General features: G+C 36.6%; 1 long non-coding RNA gene across 1 annotated transcript in view; it reads right to left on the reverse strand.

Annotated features, from left to right (window-relative positions):
* Nucleotides 1–4,712: 4,712 nt before the first annotated feature.
* LOC131415326 (uncharacterized) overlaps nucleotides 4,713–18,508 on the reverse strand; it is a 341,568-nt gene continuing 327,772 nt past the window's right edge. The window contains exon 5 of the long non-coding RNA XR_009222414.1: nucleotides 4,713–4,773. This is a non-coding gene — a long non-coding RNA (uncharacterized LOC131415326). The remainder of the gene's footprint in view (nucleotides 4,774–18,508) is intronic.

Below are 18,508 nucleotides of genomic sequence, written 5' to 3' on the forward strand. Positions count from 1 at the left end.
GAGGGGAAGGGGGGAGGGAGGAGGGTGAAAGGGATAATTCAGCACATGTGTGTGGTGATGGGTTGTAATTAGTATTTTGGTGGTGAACATGATGTAATCTATGCAGAAATAGAAGTATAATGATGTACACCTGAAATTTTTACAATGTTATAAACCAATGTTACTGCAATAAACAAAAAATTAAAAAAAAAAATAAATATCACTATGGGTCTAAAAAAGCCTACTTGCATTATTACAAATATTTTATAGTAAAAAAGTAGTATCAATATATATACATATTCAAATAATTTTGTGTAAGTTACTTTTAACAGTAAACATTTTTTCTGATTTTTAAAATTTATTAATAAGGAGCCTTAGAAAATCAGTTTCTTTTAATTGGAAGTAGTACTTTAAAATCTTTAGTATTTCCAAAATTCATTCATAAATAAAAGTCCCAATGAAAGTAACATAACTTTTAACTCATAACAAACTTAGGCTGATTATTTTTCTATTTTAATTCAAGTAATCATTCATAATCTATTGTTTAGATTACTACTTTTTATTTATTTATTTATTTAATTTTTTGTGAGGAAGATCAGCCCTGAGCTAACATCCATGCTAATCCTCCTCTTTTTGCTGAGGAAGACCGGCCCTGAGCTAACATCTATTGCCAATCCTCCTCCTTTTTTTTTTACCCCCAAAGCCCCAGTAGATAGTTGTATGTCACAGCTGCACATCCTTGTAGTTGCTGTATGTGGGACGCGGCCTCAGCATGGCCGGAGAAGCGGTGCCTCGGTGTGCGCCCGGGATCCGAAACCGGGCCGCCCGTAGCGGAGTGCGCACACTTAACCACTAAGCCATGGGGCCGGCCCCTAGATTACTACTTTTTAAACATCGGTATTTGCATGACCTTTTCATAATTTTTATCTGTATGTGTGTTCCACCTATACATTTGCTACTCTATATTTTGTTACTTTTCATTAAAATGCATGTATTTAAAATAACTGTATCCCTGCCATGCATTTAAAATGATCTCACTTGCCATAAGTACCATAATTGTAAATGTAAATATGATTAAAACCAAGTTTTTATGTTAAAGAATATATAAGTAATGCTAAATCTAGTCAATTTGCAAAATTACATACCTAAAGTTTCATTACTTAATGAGAAAAATGGTAATGTTTTTGATTAGTCAGTGATAAAGGCACATTTGTCTTAGCATAAGGTGAACATGAAGTTCCTGAATAAAGTAATTTTGCTTTTTAAAGTTTTTATGTTAACTAAAGAATTAAAATTTTGTATACGGAATCAGAAAGCAAAATAGTTACTTATTTCTCTGATACAGTGGGATACTGAGGATTAATTTCTGAAAAAGATATGTGACCTTTGTGAGACTAACTTTTATTTCAAATTGTCATCTGAAGTAATCCATAGAATGAATGAATCTAGTTATATTAGTACTTTGCCCACATGTTATAAGAAAAGGATTCATTCTCCATTTACCGTATCTTCTGATTAGGAAAAATGTTTATTAAGAAATTTTTCCAAATATTTCAAATGCCTTTTTATAATAATCCAAATGTTTTTTAGCAAACTCTTCAAAAAAGTTCATAGGCAGTTTAGACAAAAAGAAGACATCAATCTGATCAAGGATATATGCATACTTCTAATTATGTGGTGGTCGCATTCTTTTTGGCGTCCTACTTCAGCAAACTCAGCTTGTAAGGAAACTATGGCGTCATTAGGGAGCGCACAGTGTTCTGCTCTCCTGCCTCCTGGCTCATGGCAGGCTTGCATTTCACTGCTCTCTGGAATTCAGCCGGATGACTGACTTTGGTAAATGGAGTGATGTGGAGCACCTCCCGGGGGAAGTCTTTAAGAGCCGGCATACAATTCCTTGTATTTCCTTGCCCCTGCCCTGACGATTCACAATATTTCAATGGTGACCATCTGTTACATCAGGTTCTAAAATGAAGGCCGCCGTCGTGGAGCAGAGTTCTAGCCAAACTCAGAAGCTCTCGTAATCACGTTTTGCAAGTCAAAGAATGTGGGGGATTGTTTATTGCTACAGCTTAATCTAGCCCACCCTGAAGAATATACACACATTTAGATTTTTCAAATGACCAGATACATGTACAAAATTAAGTTAATTTGCAAATTCCTGCATATAAATCTTACTGATTAAATATTTCTTCCAGAGGCGCTTGAAGGTCTAATTACCCGATAAAACACTGAAGACTTTCTGAGTGAAAGTCAACATGTTTCAGTCAGAAATAGCAGTTATTTGTAAACATTCCCCATCTCTTCACAAACAGGCAAGAATTTGGAGGTCCACCCTTAATACAAATGACAATTTTAACAGATTTTATAATACTTTTCCTAAATAATTGTGTATACTCGATGGAACAAAAAATTCCTTACATATTCAACACAGAATATAATTTGCTTTTGCTGTAACAGTTTAAATGCCTGAAACAGGTTTTCTTAGCCTAAGACCAAAGACATCTTTAGTATCAGTTCTTAACCCAATATGTCACATTTAGCCTATGTTACTATTTGGGACAAATTTGTCAATGCGTTTAGACATCTCTAATCATGACTATTTTCAATGCTTGACTGAAAAAAATGTCTTGATGGAATTCTTTATTCACTCGTATTTGAAAAACAGTTGTTAATGAATCACACCTTGCCATACTTAAGATAGTAATCATTTTTATGGTTTCTGCCATATCTAGAATATTAAAATAAACTTTACTTTTTGATGAAAGTACTTTATCAATCATTTTATGTGTTCTGTGCCCAAACATCATTTTCATCATTTTATTCACAGCAAATTTATTAAAGATCCTGCCAACACTTCACCACCTCTAGACCTTGTATTTAAAAGTGACACCGTACTCAAGTATTCCAAAGCTTTAGCATTTGTCCCCTGTCACAATACACATTATTGGGACACACTTGAATATCTTTACACTTAACTTCAAATATTTTGATAGATTACCCTTGGTATTCTTTTTTTTTAATAATTTTATTTATTTATTTTTCCCCCCAAAGCCCCAGTAGATAGTTGTATGTCATAGCTGCACATCCTTCTAGCTGCTGTATGTGGGACACGGCCTTAGCGTGGCCAGAGAAGCGGTGCGTCGGTGCACACCCGGGATCCGAACCCGGGCAGCCAGCAGCAGAGCGCGTGCACATAACCACTAAACCACGGGGCCGGCCCTACCCTTGGTATTCTTTAAGTACTTCAAAATCATGCTTGAGGTTGATTAGTTTAACTTGTGTCTCTAAATATATTATTCAAACTGGAACAGAATAAATTACATTGCCAGTTCATAAAAATAAGAAATGTCAAATATTTCTATATATTTTATTATTTTTAAATTTTTTCTTGAGGTATAATTGACATATAGCATCATACTAGTTTCAGATGTACAACATAATGATTAAATATTTGTATATACTGTTAAATGATCACCACAATAAGTCTAGTGAACATCTGTCACCACATATAGTCATAAAAAAGTTTTTTCTTACCATGAGGACTTCTAAGATCTACTCTCTTAGCAACTTTCAAATATCCAATACAGTATTATTAACTATAGTCACCATGCTGTACATTGCATCCCCATGACTTATTTATTTTCTAACTGAGGGTTGGACCTTTTGATCCCCTTCACCCATTTTGCCCATGCCCTATCCTCCGCCTCTAGTGACCACCATTCTGTTCTCCATATCTATGAGCTTGGGTTTTTGGTTTGCTTGTTTTTTAGACTCCACATACAAGGGAGAACATACAGTATTTGTCTTTCTCTGTCTGACTTATTTCACTTATCATAATGCCCTCAAGGTCCATTCATGTTGTCACAAATGGCAACATTTCATTCTTTTTTATGGCTGAATAGTATTCCATTATATATTTTACACACACACACACACACACACACACACACACACACACCCGCACATATTCTTTATCCATTCATCCATCAGTGGACATTTAGGTTGTTTCCATGTCTTGGCTATTATAAATAATGCTGCAAAGAGCGTGGGGGTGCGTATATCTCTTTGAGTTAGTGTTTTTGTTTCTTTTGAATAAGTACCCTAAATTGGAATTGCTGAATCATATGGTAGTTCTATTTCTAATTTTTTGAGGAACCTCTATACTGTTTTCCATAGTGGCTGCACCAATTCACATTCCCAACAGTGTACCAGGGTTCCCTTTTCTCCACATCCTCACCAACATTTTATGTCTTTTTGATAAGAGCCATTCTAACAGGTGTGAGGTGACATCTCGCTGTGGTTTAGAGTTGCATTTTCCTGATGATTAGTGATGTTGGGCATCTTTTCGTGTACCTGTTGCCCATTTATATGTCTTCTTTGGAAAAATGTCTGTTCAGATCCTCTGTCCATTTTTTAATTGGATTATTTGTTTTTGTGCTATTGAGTTGTATAAATTCTTTATATATTTTTGATATTGACTCCTTACCAGATATATGATTTTCAAATATTTTCTCCCACTTGGTAGGTTGCCTTTTCCTTTTGTTGGTGCTTTCCTTTGCTGTGCAGAAGCTTTTAGTTTGACGTAGCTAACTATTTATCTATATTTTAATGACATTTTAGTTTTTTATAGATGATATTTATAAAACATTAAGTAATTTATTTACGTAGTGCTCATAACTCTTTGAAGACATATGACTGAATCATTAAGCAGTAATAGTACTCACATTTCTGTCACTCTGTCTTCATGCTTTAAAAATTCTTTTTTAAATCATTCATCCATGATGGGATTAACTAAGAACAAAATAAAAAATAAAAACCAACAAAAATATCAATGACAGGTCTGACTCCAATTCACAATTGTGTATAATTATAAGTATTTTTTATAATCAATGACTGCCAACCCCCAGAAGTGACGATTTGAAAGTACTGCTGAAAAAAATGTAGTGATGCGCTTATAAACTTGACATTCAATAATCCACAGTAGAAACCCACATTTTTATACTTTGCATCCTTCTAAGAAATTGCAGTGGACGTTTCATTTTCCATAGGTTTCACACATTCAGTTGATAGGCCTGAAATTTAAGGGTGAATCCACTGTCTGGGTGGATCCACTATGGGCACTTCCTCTAGAGCAGCAAAATGTTGGGGATTACAGGTGTCATATAATAGTTATATTTGTTTCTAAAACAGATTGTTTTATTGCTTCATAACAAGCCACTATAAAATGTAGTATCTTAAAACAACCACCATTCTATTATCTTCAGAATCCTGTGGTTTGGCTAGGATTCAGTTGGATGGATCTTCTGCTCTTACTTGAGGACTCCCATGTAGCAGCATTTAATGCTGGTTGAGCTGGAGTGTCCAAGATGGCTTCACTGGCATGTCTGGTGTCCTGATGTGGATGGTTTCAGAAGTCAGGGCTCACTTGTGGCAATGGGATGGCTGGGTCTCTCTCTCTTGATGTAGTTTTGGGGCCTCTCCCTCTCCATGAGGTCTCTCCATGTAGTTTCCCTGCATTGTTCTCTTCAGGAGAGTAGCTGGACTTCTTACATGGTCTTTCAGGACTTACAAAAGTGCAAAAATAGAAGATACCAAGAGTTTTTAAGGTTTAGGCTTTAAATTAGCAAAATATAATAAAGATCAGACAGAAACAGGAGTACAGAAAGAGAAGATTCATTCAAAAAGATTTAGGAAGTCCTATAACAGACGCTGGCCCATAGCAATTCTAAAATCCAGACAGATATCTGTTGCCAATTGCCCTGGCTCTGGAGCAGAAAATGGATATCGATTTAGACCCAGTTCTGCTTCCTGGGAGTGATTCTTCTAACCACTTAGCTCTGTCCTCTGGACTCATGGTTCTGATTTCTGAGGTCATTCTTCCTTTTCCATGAGAGATGACCTGTGTGGGCAGCTTAAGGAAATTTCTCAGTCTGCTTTTTGTTCTTGGAGTTATAGGTCTCTTTTCTTCTTGAACTACCTCTTTACCCTTTAATCTGAGCTGTTATAGACCCTAAATAAACTTTTTAAGCCGTCTATTTATTATGTTAAACAATCTCCATTAGACAGAAGCCATGAGCACAAAACTCTTCAAGACAGGCCCCTGTCTACTTGGGCCATGGGTCAGCTTGCTATAGAACAACATTCTTAAGATTCTTAGATGTTCTCTTAGGCACCCTATAATCTATCAGGGATGGTCTATAAGGAACACCCTTAGATTTTTAGAAGCCTTTTTGTCTAGATGAGGTGACCTGCACACCTTGCCTTAAATTTTTTTTGAGGTTTTAACAAAGGGTCTTACAAATGAAACCTAGATCTGATCTATCTTTACTTGAGGCTACATTTTATCATAGATGTGATCTTTGCACTGAAGCCAATTATTCTGAGAGTCTTTTTCCAGGAGATACTTGGAATGAGAAACAGTTGTATTCTCAGACTTAGCAAGCCCTAGTTTCAATTATATTCCATCTAAATTCTGTTTGCAAACTGAACAGTTCTTTAGCTCATTTTCTGCTTCCCATACTTGATCAAAGGGGACAAAAATAAGTCAGTTGGCACTTTCAACTTTCTGTCTGGAAATCTCCACAGCTAACATCTAAGTTTCTTAGATGCCTTTTTTATCTTCCACATTATCTCAGGCATCTGTTTTGTTAATTTTCTATTATTATATAACTTGGATTCCCTGTCCTCCAGCATCTCATCATGATTTCCATACTGTCTTTCCAGGTTTCATTAACAACACCTTCAGGCCCTTCCGGTCTCTACCTGCTACCTGCTAATAAAACCAATACCACATTTTTTGCTATGGCATTACCTACTTCTGATACCAATTTCTGTTTTGGTTATCTATTACAGTATAATAAACCACCCCAAAACTTAGTGTCTTTAAAAACAAACCAATTTTACTATTTCTCATGATTCAAGGGTTAACTGATGATCAGCTGGATGGTTCTTCTGCTAGTCTCACTCAGGATCTGCTTTGTAGCTCCAGTTAGATGGTGCTGAGGTTGGAACCTCCAAGATGGCTTTTTTCGTGTGACTGGTGCCTCAGCAGGGATAGATGGAATTCTGGGCTCAGCTGGACACTGGGATGTCAGGCCTCTCTCTCTATGCATGTGGTTCCAGAGCTTCTCCCCTTTCACACAGCTTTTCCATGCGGTCTTGCCACATAGTCTCTCTATCAGGGAAACCAGATTTATTACTTGGTGGCCCAGACCTTCCTAAATGATAAAAAAGTTGAAGGGGTCAGGTCTTCTTTAAGGTTAGGTCTGGAAATAACACAACATCACTTCTGCCACATCCTATTGGTTAAAGCAAGTCATCTAGATTCTATGTGGCAGGTGACTAAACAGTGACTTGAAAACAGAAAAGAATGGTTAATTGGGGATCGTTTTTGTAGACTATCACACATATTAATATAAATATATTATTGTTAGACAATGTTGGTCTCTGAATTACCTAAAATAATATTTTGTTACCAGTGGTACGCAATCCATTTCTTGGGAAACATTGGCTTAGCTGTGTTACCGTTGTGTCATATATTTATCTAGAATCACTCAAACTGGTGATAAACATTTAGGGCAATGTAAATAGTACAAGTAGCGTGAAATTATTTAACTACCTTTTCAAAGATTTTGTAGCTATTAATGAATTGCTTCTTTTCTCTTTTTGCTTAATGCACTACAGACACTTCATATTCTAGTCAAAATAGAGTAGTTTCTTGTAAGCAATGTCATAAAAAATGGTTTAGACAGATTGTCAAAGCCTTCTTTAGGAGAGTTCAAACACAGTCAATAATCTGAAGAGATAAGTAGGAGATATATATTGGTTAACAATTGAGTGGAAAATATGTATGACAAAAATTTACTTATAACAAAATAATATGCTTCTTTACACAGCTACAAAATAGGCATGAAATTGCCTGAGGCTCATTCATTCTATTTGAAGTAAAATATTATTTAAAAATAAGCTTTACAGAAAGAAGAAATAAGCCAGATAGCCAAAAGTTAATATTTGTAATATGTACTGAAAACACATAATTAAGTTTCACCAAAAGTGATTTTTTTAAAATAGAGGTGCCAAGTAAGCTATTACTGTTGCAAAATACAACTCTTCTGTAATCTGCTGTTGACAATATTGCCTACAACATTTCAAGCTATTTTATACAAACAAATATCAATTCTATTAAGTTATTCTTATAATCAAGTTATTCATAATATGACCCCATATTTAAATATTTAAAATTTTGCATTATTTTGATGCTTAAATATTGCTTATTTAAGTATTTTACATAATTTTTCTCTCTTAAGTGGTAAAAATTCCTTCTGGGATGCTTTCAACTCACAACAAGGAGGTAAATTGTTTCAGACCTTAAATAAACTCAGTTTGTAGCACAACACCAAGGCTATTGCTGGCCATAGTCCACAGTAGGTGCACCTTTCTTAAACATTTTTCCATTTTCTGTCAGAAAGTTGTCATAATATATACTAATTTTGTTAAGACACGACACTTACTGGGCAAGTACCAGAAAAAATGACATACTCAACGTACAATTCTATGTTGTCAATGATGTGAATGTTACCTCCAAGTGTTGTGCAGTGCACAACCTGCATGCATACAGATGCTTGACTGAAGCAAATGCTATTTCACTCATTCATTCATTTACAAGCATTTACTTAACATAAACACAACTCTAGGTACCAGGGGTATTTGAATACCCTGGACACGGCTCATAACTGAAGGAGCCTAGTCTCTATTGGAAAGATTTAACTGGTAATATCTTATATCTGAGTATAAAACAAAGGATTATTTCCTCGATATTGTCTTTCAGAAAAAGTATAATCACTTTACATATGAATCCTAATATAGTCTTCCATATTGCAATCATTTCTCAATGACTTTATTTGGAAAGTTGGTGCTTAAGGAAGACACCACCCAAACTATCAACAGTCGTTTTGGCTGCTTAGAGAGGTCAAGAGATAGAAGTAAAAGTGGGTAAAGGAATTTAATGCACATTTACTAATTATTCTTGGGGTGTTATCTCAAGGTTTTGAGTATTGAATGTCATTATAAATAACCTATTTATAGATACTTTAACAAGCAATAAAATAAGTAGTTATCTGTGGAGACTGCAAATATACATCCACAGATAGAATTAAAGAAAGAAAAGGAACTGTTACGTGTTATGCAAATGGGTCTTTTTGTCCTGAGTCAAATTTTCAGTTCCAATACCATACATAGGTCAAAAATCTGCATCTCAAACAATAACCATATTAGATCTCTCAAAACACAGCTTTAGTAATGATAAAGATATGTTTTAAAAAAGGCATGTACACAGTTAAATAAAACATTTTCAGCAGATGTTATAGAGGGAAAATATCGGTATTTTCTCTTTTTTTTGATTTTAAATCATTTTTGTTACTAAAAATTTCAGATATCCAGAAAAGTACAATGAAAACATAACAAACTATGTGCCCACTACCCACCTCTAGCAAACCCTAGCATTTTTCATTTGTGTTCCAGATTACGTTTTTATTTTATTAAGATCACATTGGTTTATAACATTGTTTGTAAATTTTAGGTCTACATCATTATATTTTGACTTCTGTATAGACTGCTTTGTGTTCACCATGAAAAGTCTAGTTGTCATCTGTCGTTGTACATATGTGTCCCTTTCTCCTTTTCTCCTTTCCCCCCACTGCCTTCCTCTCTGGTGACCACCAACCTGTTTTCTGTGTCTATGTGTTTCTTTTTTTATCTTCCACATATGAATGAAATCATATGGTATTTGTCTTTCTCTGTCTGACTTATTTTGCTTAGCATAATACCCTCAAGGTCCATCCGTGTCGTTGCAAATGGCAAGCTCTCATCTTTTTTATGGCTGAGTAATATTCCATTGTGTATATATACCACATCTTCTTTATCCATTCATCTGTTGATGGGCGCTTAGGTTGCTTCTAAGTCTTGGCTATTGTGAATATTGCTGTAATGAACATACGAGTGCATATATCTTTTCAAATTAGTGTTTCCATGTTCTTTGGATAAATACCCAAAAGTGGGATAACTGGATCATATGGTAGTTCTAGTCTTAATTTTCTGAGGAATCTCCATACTGTTTTCCATAGCAGCTGCACCAGTTTACATTCCCTCCAGCAGTGTACGAGGGTTCCCTTTTCTCCACATCCTCTTAAACACTCGTTATTTCTTGTCTTTTTAATAATAGCCATCCAGATTATTTTTTAATTTCAATGAAGTCCAACTCATCAATTTTTTTCTTTCTTGGATCATGCTTTTGGTGATGTATCTAAAAAGTTATCACCAAATCCAAGGTGATCTAGTTTTTCTCCTATGTTATCTTCTAGAAGTTGTATAATTTTGCTTTTTATCTTTAGTTCTCTGATCCATTTTGAGTTAATTTTTGTGAAAGGTGAAAGGTCTGTGTCCAGACTCATTTTTTTGCGTGTGTATATACATTTCTTACAGCACAATTCATTGAAAAGCCTATCCTTTCTCCACCGAATTCTTTGCTCCTTTGTCAAAGTTTAGTTGACTATATCTGTGAGGGTCTATTTCTGGCCTCTATTATGTTCCGTTGCCCCATTTGTCTATTCTTTTGCCAATACCACACTGTCTTGGTTACTGTATCTTTATAGTAGATCTCGAAAATGAGTAGAGTCAGTTCCCCAACTTCAGGTAGTGCTGGATTTTGTCAAATGCTTCTCTTGCATATATTCATAGGATCATATGATTTTCCTTCTTTAGCCTGTTGATGTGATGAATTACATTACTTGATTTTCTAATACTGAACCAGCTTTGCATTCTGGAAATACAGATCACTTTTTAAACAATTAAAATATTATAAATACAATTGAATATACAGTACTTATCACATAGTACCTATATTGAACAACTTGTATTTTTTAAATTAAAGAACACAGAGTATTGTTGTCAAGCTCTGGAATTTTGGCCAATTTGATGAGTGAGAAATTATATATCAATGTGGTTTTAATTTGCATTCTCTTACTGCATGTGTTTAGAAAACACATATGTTTTTTCTAAATTAATTGAGGTGTGGTTAGAGATTTGGCTTAATTACCAAATCCAATGGCCAATGCTAGGAATTTATTTTTCTTAAACTATCAGCATCATTTACTCTAGCTGAATCCAGCATTCTTCACTTGACTTTTGGAATCATATTTCATGGAATTTCTTCACTTTGACATTCAGAACACTGGGCAGAGATCACATTGCATCAATACCCACTGGGGGCCTTCGTGGTGCTTTCTTTCTTAGTTTTCCTCCTACCTCACTTACTATTGTTGTTTAGTCCCCTTTTTGGATTCTCTTTATTTTCCTAATCATCTCTGTTTAAGGGGATGCTCCTAGGCTTAGTCTTTGGACCTCCTCTCATATCCATGTCACTCATTCTCTTGTCTAAATAATCTCATGCACTCCCATGGCTATAATACCATCTATATGCTTGTGATTCTTGAAGATGCTTAGCCCTGTTTCCTGAAAATCAAACTTGTATCCATCTCGTTATTTGACATCCTCATTTGAATGTCTACTAGGCATCTCAGTATTAACATATTAAAAAAATACTAAATTTTTTCGCTGAAAACAGTCTTCTCCCCAAGTTTTCCCCATCTCAGAATAATAACAAATTCATTATTTCAGCTATACAAGCCCAAATCTGTGGAGTGATCCTGACTTTTCTCTCTCTATTACTTTCTACCTGCATTCACTAATAGATCATGCTGCCTCTTTCTTTAAAACATATCTAGAATATGACTACTTGCCACTTCTATAACTACCATGTTGGGTTAAGCCGCTGCTTTGTCTTGACTAGGATTCCCAGGGCCTAGAAGAATACGGATGTTAGAGTACATGTCCAATCATGTGTGTGAATGCTAAATGAATATACATATATTTAACCACAACATTCTAGGGCTTAAAGAGACTTCAGTAATAACACTAATGACATTTTATTTATATATGATAACAATATCTGAGAAGCTTAAGTATTGCCAAAAATTATTTTCCCATGATGCTATCCTGTTCTCTTTAATTACTAATTTTAAAGGGGTCACTTTGGTATTTTGAGATAGAATCCTCTCTTCTTCAAATTAGTTGCCTTTTCCAAGTACATCATAACATTTTAAGATTAGATCATCTTTCCTGGATAGAGATACAACAGTCAATAAAATTCAATTCAATACATTTCAATATATTTATTGATTTTTTTTTTTTACTTTGTACATAGCAATATCCTGAGTACTGAGGTAGATACAAGATGAGTAAAACATGATCTAAATATCCAAGGATCACAGTAAAACCAGAAGTTACAGCCAAAATACTGCATTTTTAAAATGGTAGTGAAATGGTAACAAAAATGAATAGTGAGGAATCTGGAAAAGTATTATGAAGAAGTTAAAAGTTCCATGGGGATGTTGTGGATTGAACTGTGTACCCAAAAAAGATTGTTGAAGGCTTAACCCTGATACCTGTGAATGCGACCTTATTTAGAAATAAGGTCTTTGCAGATGTAATCAAGTTGAGGTCATACTCAATTAAGGTGGACCCTAATCCAATATGACTGATGTCCTTATAAGAAGAGGAAATAGAGATGCAGACACAGGGACACAGTGGGGGCACACCATGTGAAGGTGGAGGCAGAAGTTGAAGTGACAGATCCACAAGCCAAGGAATGCTAAAAATTACCAGGAACCACCAGAAGCTAGGACAGAAACATGGAACAGATTCTCGTTCAGAGCCTCCAGGAGGAACCAACCCCACAAAGACCTTGATTTGGGATTTCCACCCTCCAGACCATGAGAGAATAAATTTATGCTGTTTTAAGCCACCCAATTTGTAATACTTTGTTATGGAAGCCCTAGGAAACTAATGCAGATTTTGGTACCAGGAGTAGGGTGTGGCTATAACAAACACCTAAAAACATAGAAGTGCTTTGGAACTGGGTGAGGGGTAAGGGCTGGAAGAATTTTGTGGTGCATTAGAGAAAAACTTACATCCTTGAATAGACTATTGGTAGAAATATGGACGTTAAAAGTGATTTTAGTGAGGGCTCAGAAAGAAAATACTGCAGAAAAAAATTCTTTTTTTTTTTGCAAGGAGGACTAGCCCAGAGCTAACATCTGATGCCAATCCTCCCCTTTTTTCTTGAGGAAGACTGGCCCTGGGCTAACATCCTGGCCCGTCTTCCTCTATTTTATATGGGATGCCGCCACAGCATGGCTTAGCAAGCGGTGTGTCGGTGCGCTCCCAGGATCCGAACCTGCAAACCCCGGGCCACCGCAGCAGAGTGTGCGTACTTAACCGCTGCGCCACCAGGCCGGCCCCTGCAGAAAAAGCTTCTTTTATCTTAGAGAATACATATATCAACATAAACAGAATATGGCAAGAAATAGGAACATTAAAGTTGCTTTGGGTGAGATCTCAAATAAAGATGAACAACATGTTATTGGAAACTGGATCAAAGGTGATACTAGCTATAAAGTGGTAGAGAACCTGATTAAATTGTCTTCTGCTGTTGGGTGGAAATTAGAACTCATAAAGTGACAAACTTGGATATGTAGCTGAGGAGATTTCTAAGAAAGGTGTGGAGGGTGCAGCCTGGTTTCTCAATGCTGCCTATAGTGCAATGCTAGAGGAAAGAGATAAATTCAAGAAAGGAACTGTTAAGCAAAATGGAACCAGAATTGATGATTGGGAAAATTCTCAGCCTATTTGGATAGCTTGCTCTGGAAACAGAGCCAAGAGTATGTCTGGTTAATCTCTTGGTGAAGAGATTAGGCATATGACCCATAGAGACAATCAACTATCTCAGCAGAAACCCTGCCAGCTTGGAATGAGAGGAAATAAGAGGGATCTTATTCCCCCTTATTCATGCAGTAAGGAGATGCCTTGGGAAGACACACAGATCAGATAGCCCTATTATGACAGAGACTGAAGTTACACAGAGGCAAGCTCAGGAACACCAAGGACTGCTGGCAACTACCAGAAGTGAGAAGAGAGAATATGGCCCTGCCAAACATATTGATTTTAAACTTTTAGACTTCAGAACTGTGAGAGAATAAATTTCTGTTGTTTTAAGCCACGTAGTTCATGGTAATTTGTTATGGCAGCCTTATAAAATGAATACAGGGAGTTTTATGATATTGAAGAAATCTAAATTCTTTAGAAATGTAGATTTCAATCTGTAAGCCATTAGACAAAAGCCTAAATATATGAACATCCAGTTGGTAATCAGACTATAATGTCATAGAACAAAATTAAAACAAAATCTTGGAGTGACATCAGCATCATGGTGGAGTGAGTTGCCCCCTTTGTCTCTCCCCTCTAAGTTACAACCAGTAGGACATCCATAGACCAACAGAAGATCCCCTGAACAACACACCGGAATGCCTGAGAGGTCCATATATCTATACTTCTGAAACAAGGTGGACAGCACCTCATGGAGGCAGTGGAACCAGGGGAGCACCAGTGGCATCTCCCAAGACCAGATGCTCCAGGAACTGTGGTGGGACCTGTGACTAGAGCCTCCAGGAATGTGGCACTGCCTGTAAATGGAGGTCCCAGGAACCAAGGTGCACACAACCAGAGGCTCCAGGAACTGTGGTTGCGCTCCTGACTCAGCCTCTCCCCTTCCCTCTGTAGTGGCAATGGCACCTACAACCTGAGCCTCCAGGAACCCTGGCAGCACCTGAGACCAGAGGCTCCAGGAACTGCACCAGCACCTGTGACCAGAGGCTCCAGGAATCATGGCAGTGTCTGTGGCTCCCCAAGTACCTCCCCCTGTGGTGGTGGCAGTGGTGTTTGTGACCCCAGCCCACCCAGCAGCAAAGGTGATACCCATGAACTCGGTGCCCCAGGCAGCAGTGGTACCAGCACCTGCAGAAAACCTGGGAGGAGCAGAAGAGGCAGCATATGTGGCAGCAGCCCCACAACTGCAGCAGTGTTGAAGGTTACAGAGAGCCTGGTAACAGTGACAGCAGAGCCCATGACCCCACTCCCCCCTGCAGCTGCAGTGGGGCTCACAACCCTGGCTTCCCCACCCACAGCAGTGGTGCTTGCAGACTCAACAACCCTGGATGTGCCAGAGGAGCCAATGACCCCTGCTCCAGCTCCATCTTCCCTTTTCCCCTGATGCAGTGGGGGAATGCACTACCCAGGCAACTCTGGAAACAATTCATGTGCTCACCAGCACAGTGACCCTGGTGGTGACACCCGTGAGCACAGCAACACCAGAAGCAGTAAGGCACCAGCAATCTTGGAGACACAACAGGACACTGAAAACACCTCTGGCAGATGCAGTGTAGGATGGAGAGTGCAGACTCTCAAATACAACCAGAAGCAGCTTAGAATCAAGGTAAACAAAGCCTTACCCAAATAAGAAAGGTGTTTGCTACTACAAATGTGCCAGCAGAGGAGCAATTCATCAAGCAACATGAAAAATTATGGTAACACAGAATTGGAAGAAGAAAATGACAATTCTCCAGAAACCAAACTTGAAGTCACAAACAATTGCAATCTAACTGATGGAGAATTCAAAATAGCTGTCATGAAGAAACTCAACAAGCTACAAGAAAACACAAAAAGACAGTTCAATGAGGTCAGGAATAAAATTAATGAACAGAAGGAGTACTTCAACAAAGAGATTGAAACTCTAAAAAAGAACCAAACAGAAATTCTGCAGCTGAAGAACTCAATAAATGAGATGAATAAAGTAGAAAGCATTGGAAATAGAGCAGAGCATAAGGAAGAGAGAATTAGCAAAATTTGAAGATAGAAATCTAGAAATTATTCAGGTGGAAGAAGAGAGAGAACTAAGTTTAAAAAAAAAAATGAAGAAACTCTAGGAGAAATATCCAACTCAATTAGAAAAGCAACATAAGGATAATGGGTATCCCAGAAGGAGAAGAGAGGGAGAAGGAGGCAGAAAGCTTATTAAAAAAATAATAGCTGAGAACTTCCTAAACTGGGGAAAGAACTAGATATACAAGTACATGAAGCTAATAGAACACCTAATTCTCAATATATCAATGCAAGAAGACCTTCTTCAAGACACATTATATTAACTATCAAAAGTCAATGACAAAGAAAGAATATCAAGAGTAGCCAGGGAGAAAAAACAATAACCTGCAAGGGAATCACCTTTAGGCTTTTGGCAGATTTCTCAGCAGTACTCTACAGGGCAGGAGAGAGTGGAATGATACATTCAAAGTATTGAAAGATAAAAACTATCAACCAAGAATACTCTATCCAGCAGTTATCTTTCAGATATGAAAGAGAAATAAAGGTTTTCCCAGACAAATAAAAGCTGAGATAGTTCATCACCACTAAACTTGCCTTACGAGAACTCTTGAAAAGAGTTTTTCTATGTGAAATGAAAAGGTAAAGTTATACAGAGCTTTGAGTATGTTGATAAATACACAGACAGAATCAGAAAATTGCAACTCTATATCAGACTAGGTTAAAGTCTATACTTAATTACAACATAAAGGTTAAAGGGAAATAAAGTATTAAAAATAAGTATTACCACTTCAATTTCATAAGAATTCACAATACAAGAAAGGATAATTTGTGACAACCAAAACATAGAAGAGGAAGAAGAAAAGGAAAAAACCTTCACAGGCAAATTAAAATAAGATGCTATCAGCAGACAAGGACTCTCTCATCTATGAGAACTTTTACACAAACCTCATGGTAAACACAAAACAAAAATTCAGAGCAGAGTCATGGAACATAAAAAAAGAGGAAACAGAAACACATCACAGGAAACCACCAAACCAAAATGGCAGAGTAACACAAGGAAAAAGAAACAATGGAAATACAGAGCAACCAGAAGACAAAACATAAAATGGCAGTACCAAGTCCTCATATATCAATAATCACTCTAAATGTAAATGGATTGAATTCACCAATCAAAAGATACTGAGTGGCTGAATGGATTAAAAAATAAGACCCAACAATATGCTGCCTCCAGGAGACCCATCTCAGCTCTAAAAGCAAACATAGGTTCAAAGTGAAGGGATGGAAGATGATACTCCAAGCAAGTGGCAACCAAAAGAAAGAGGGTGTAGCCATACTTATACCAGATAAAATAAACTTCAAGCCAAAAAAGATAACAAGAGACAAATATGGACTTTATATAATGATAAACGGGACACTCCATCAAGAAGACATAACATTTATTTATATACATGCACCTAACATACAGCACCAAAGTATATAGAGCAATTATTAATAGCCCCAAAGGGAGAATTTGACAGCAACACAATAATAGTAGGGGACTTTAATACCCCATTTACATCAGTGGATAGATCATCCAGACAGAAAGTCAACAAGGAAACAGAGGTCTTAAATGAAACACTAGACCAGATGGACTTAAAAGAAATATCTAGAACATTTTATCCAAAAGCAGCAGAATACACATTCTTCTCAAGTACACGTGGAACATTCTCAAAGATAGACCGCGTGTTGGGAAACTAAACAAGTCTAAATAAATTTAAGAAGACTGAAATCCGATCAAGCATTTTTTCGACCACAATGCTAAGAAACTAGAAATCATCTACAAGAAGAAAGTTGGAAAAGTCACAAATATATGGAGACTAAACAACATGCTGCTGAACCACTATTGGATCAACAAAGAAATCAAAGAAGAAATAAAAAAATACCTAAAGACAAATGAAAATGAAAACACAACATACTAACATCTATGGGATGCAGCAAAAGTGGAACTAAGAGGACAGTATATATAAGCCTACTTTAAAAAACAAGAAAAATATCAAATAAATGATCTAACACTACATCTAAAAGAGCTAGAAAAAAGAAGAACAAATGAAGCCCAAAGTCAGTAGAAGGAAGGAAATAATAAAAATCAGAGAGGAAATAAATGAAATAGAGAGTAAAAAGACAATAGAAAAGATCAATGATGCTTCCTAACTCATTCCACAAGGTCAACTTTACCCTGATACCAAAACCAGACAAGGACAACAGAAAAAAAGAAAATTATAGGCCAATATCACTAATGAACATAGATGCAAAAATCCTTAACAAAATATTAGAAAATCAAATACAACTACACATTAAAAGGATCATATGCCACGATCAAGTGAGACTTATTCCAGGGATGCAAGGATGGTTCAACATCTGCAAATCAATCAATGTGATATGCCACATTAACAAAATAAAGAATAAAAAACATATGTTCATCTCAATAGTTACAGAAAAAGCATTTGACAAGACCCAACATCCATTTATAATAAAAACTCTCAGTAAAATGGGTATAGAAGGAAAGTACCTCAACATAAGAAAGGCCATATATGACAAATTCACAGCTCATATACTCAATAGCGAAAAACTGAAAGCTATCCCTCTAAGACAGGAATGAGACAAGGATGCCCACTCTCACCATTCATATTCAACATAGTATTGGAAGTTCTAGCCAGAGCAATTAGGCAGTTAAAATTGGAAAGGAAGTAGAACTGTCACTATTTGCAGATGGCAT

This window comes from Diceros bicornis, chromosome 16 (genome assembly GCF_020826845.1).
Source record: "Diceros bicornis minor isolate mBicDic1 chromosome 16, mDicBic1.mat.cur, whole genome shotgun sequence".
NCBI classification, from domain to species: domain Eukaryota; kingdom Metazoa; phylum Chordata; class Mammalia; order Perissodactyla; family Rhinocerotidae; genus Diceros; species Diceros bicornis.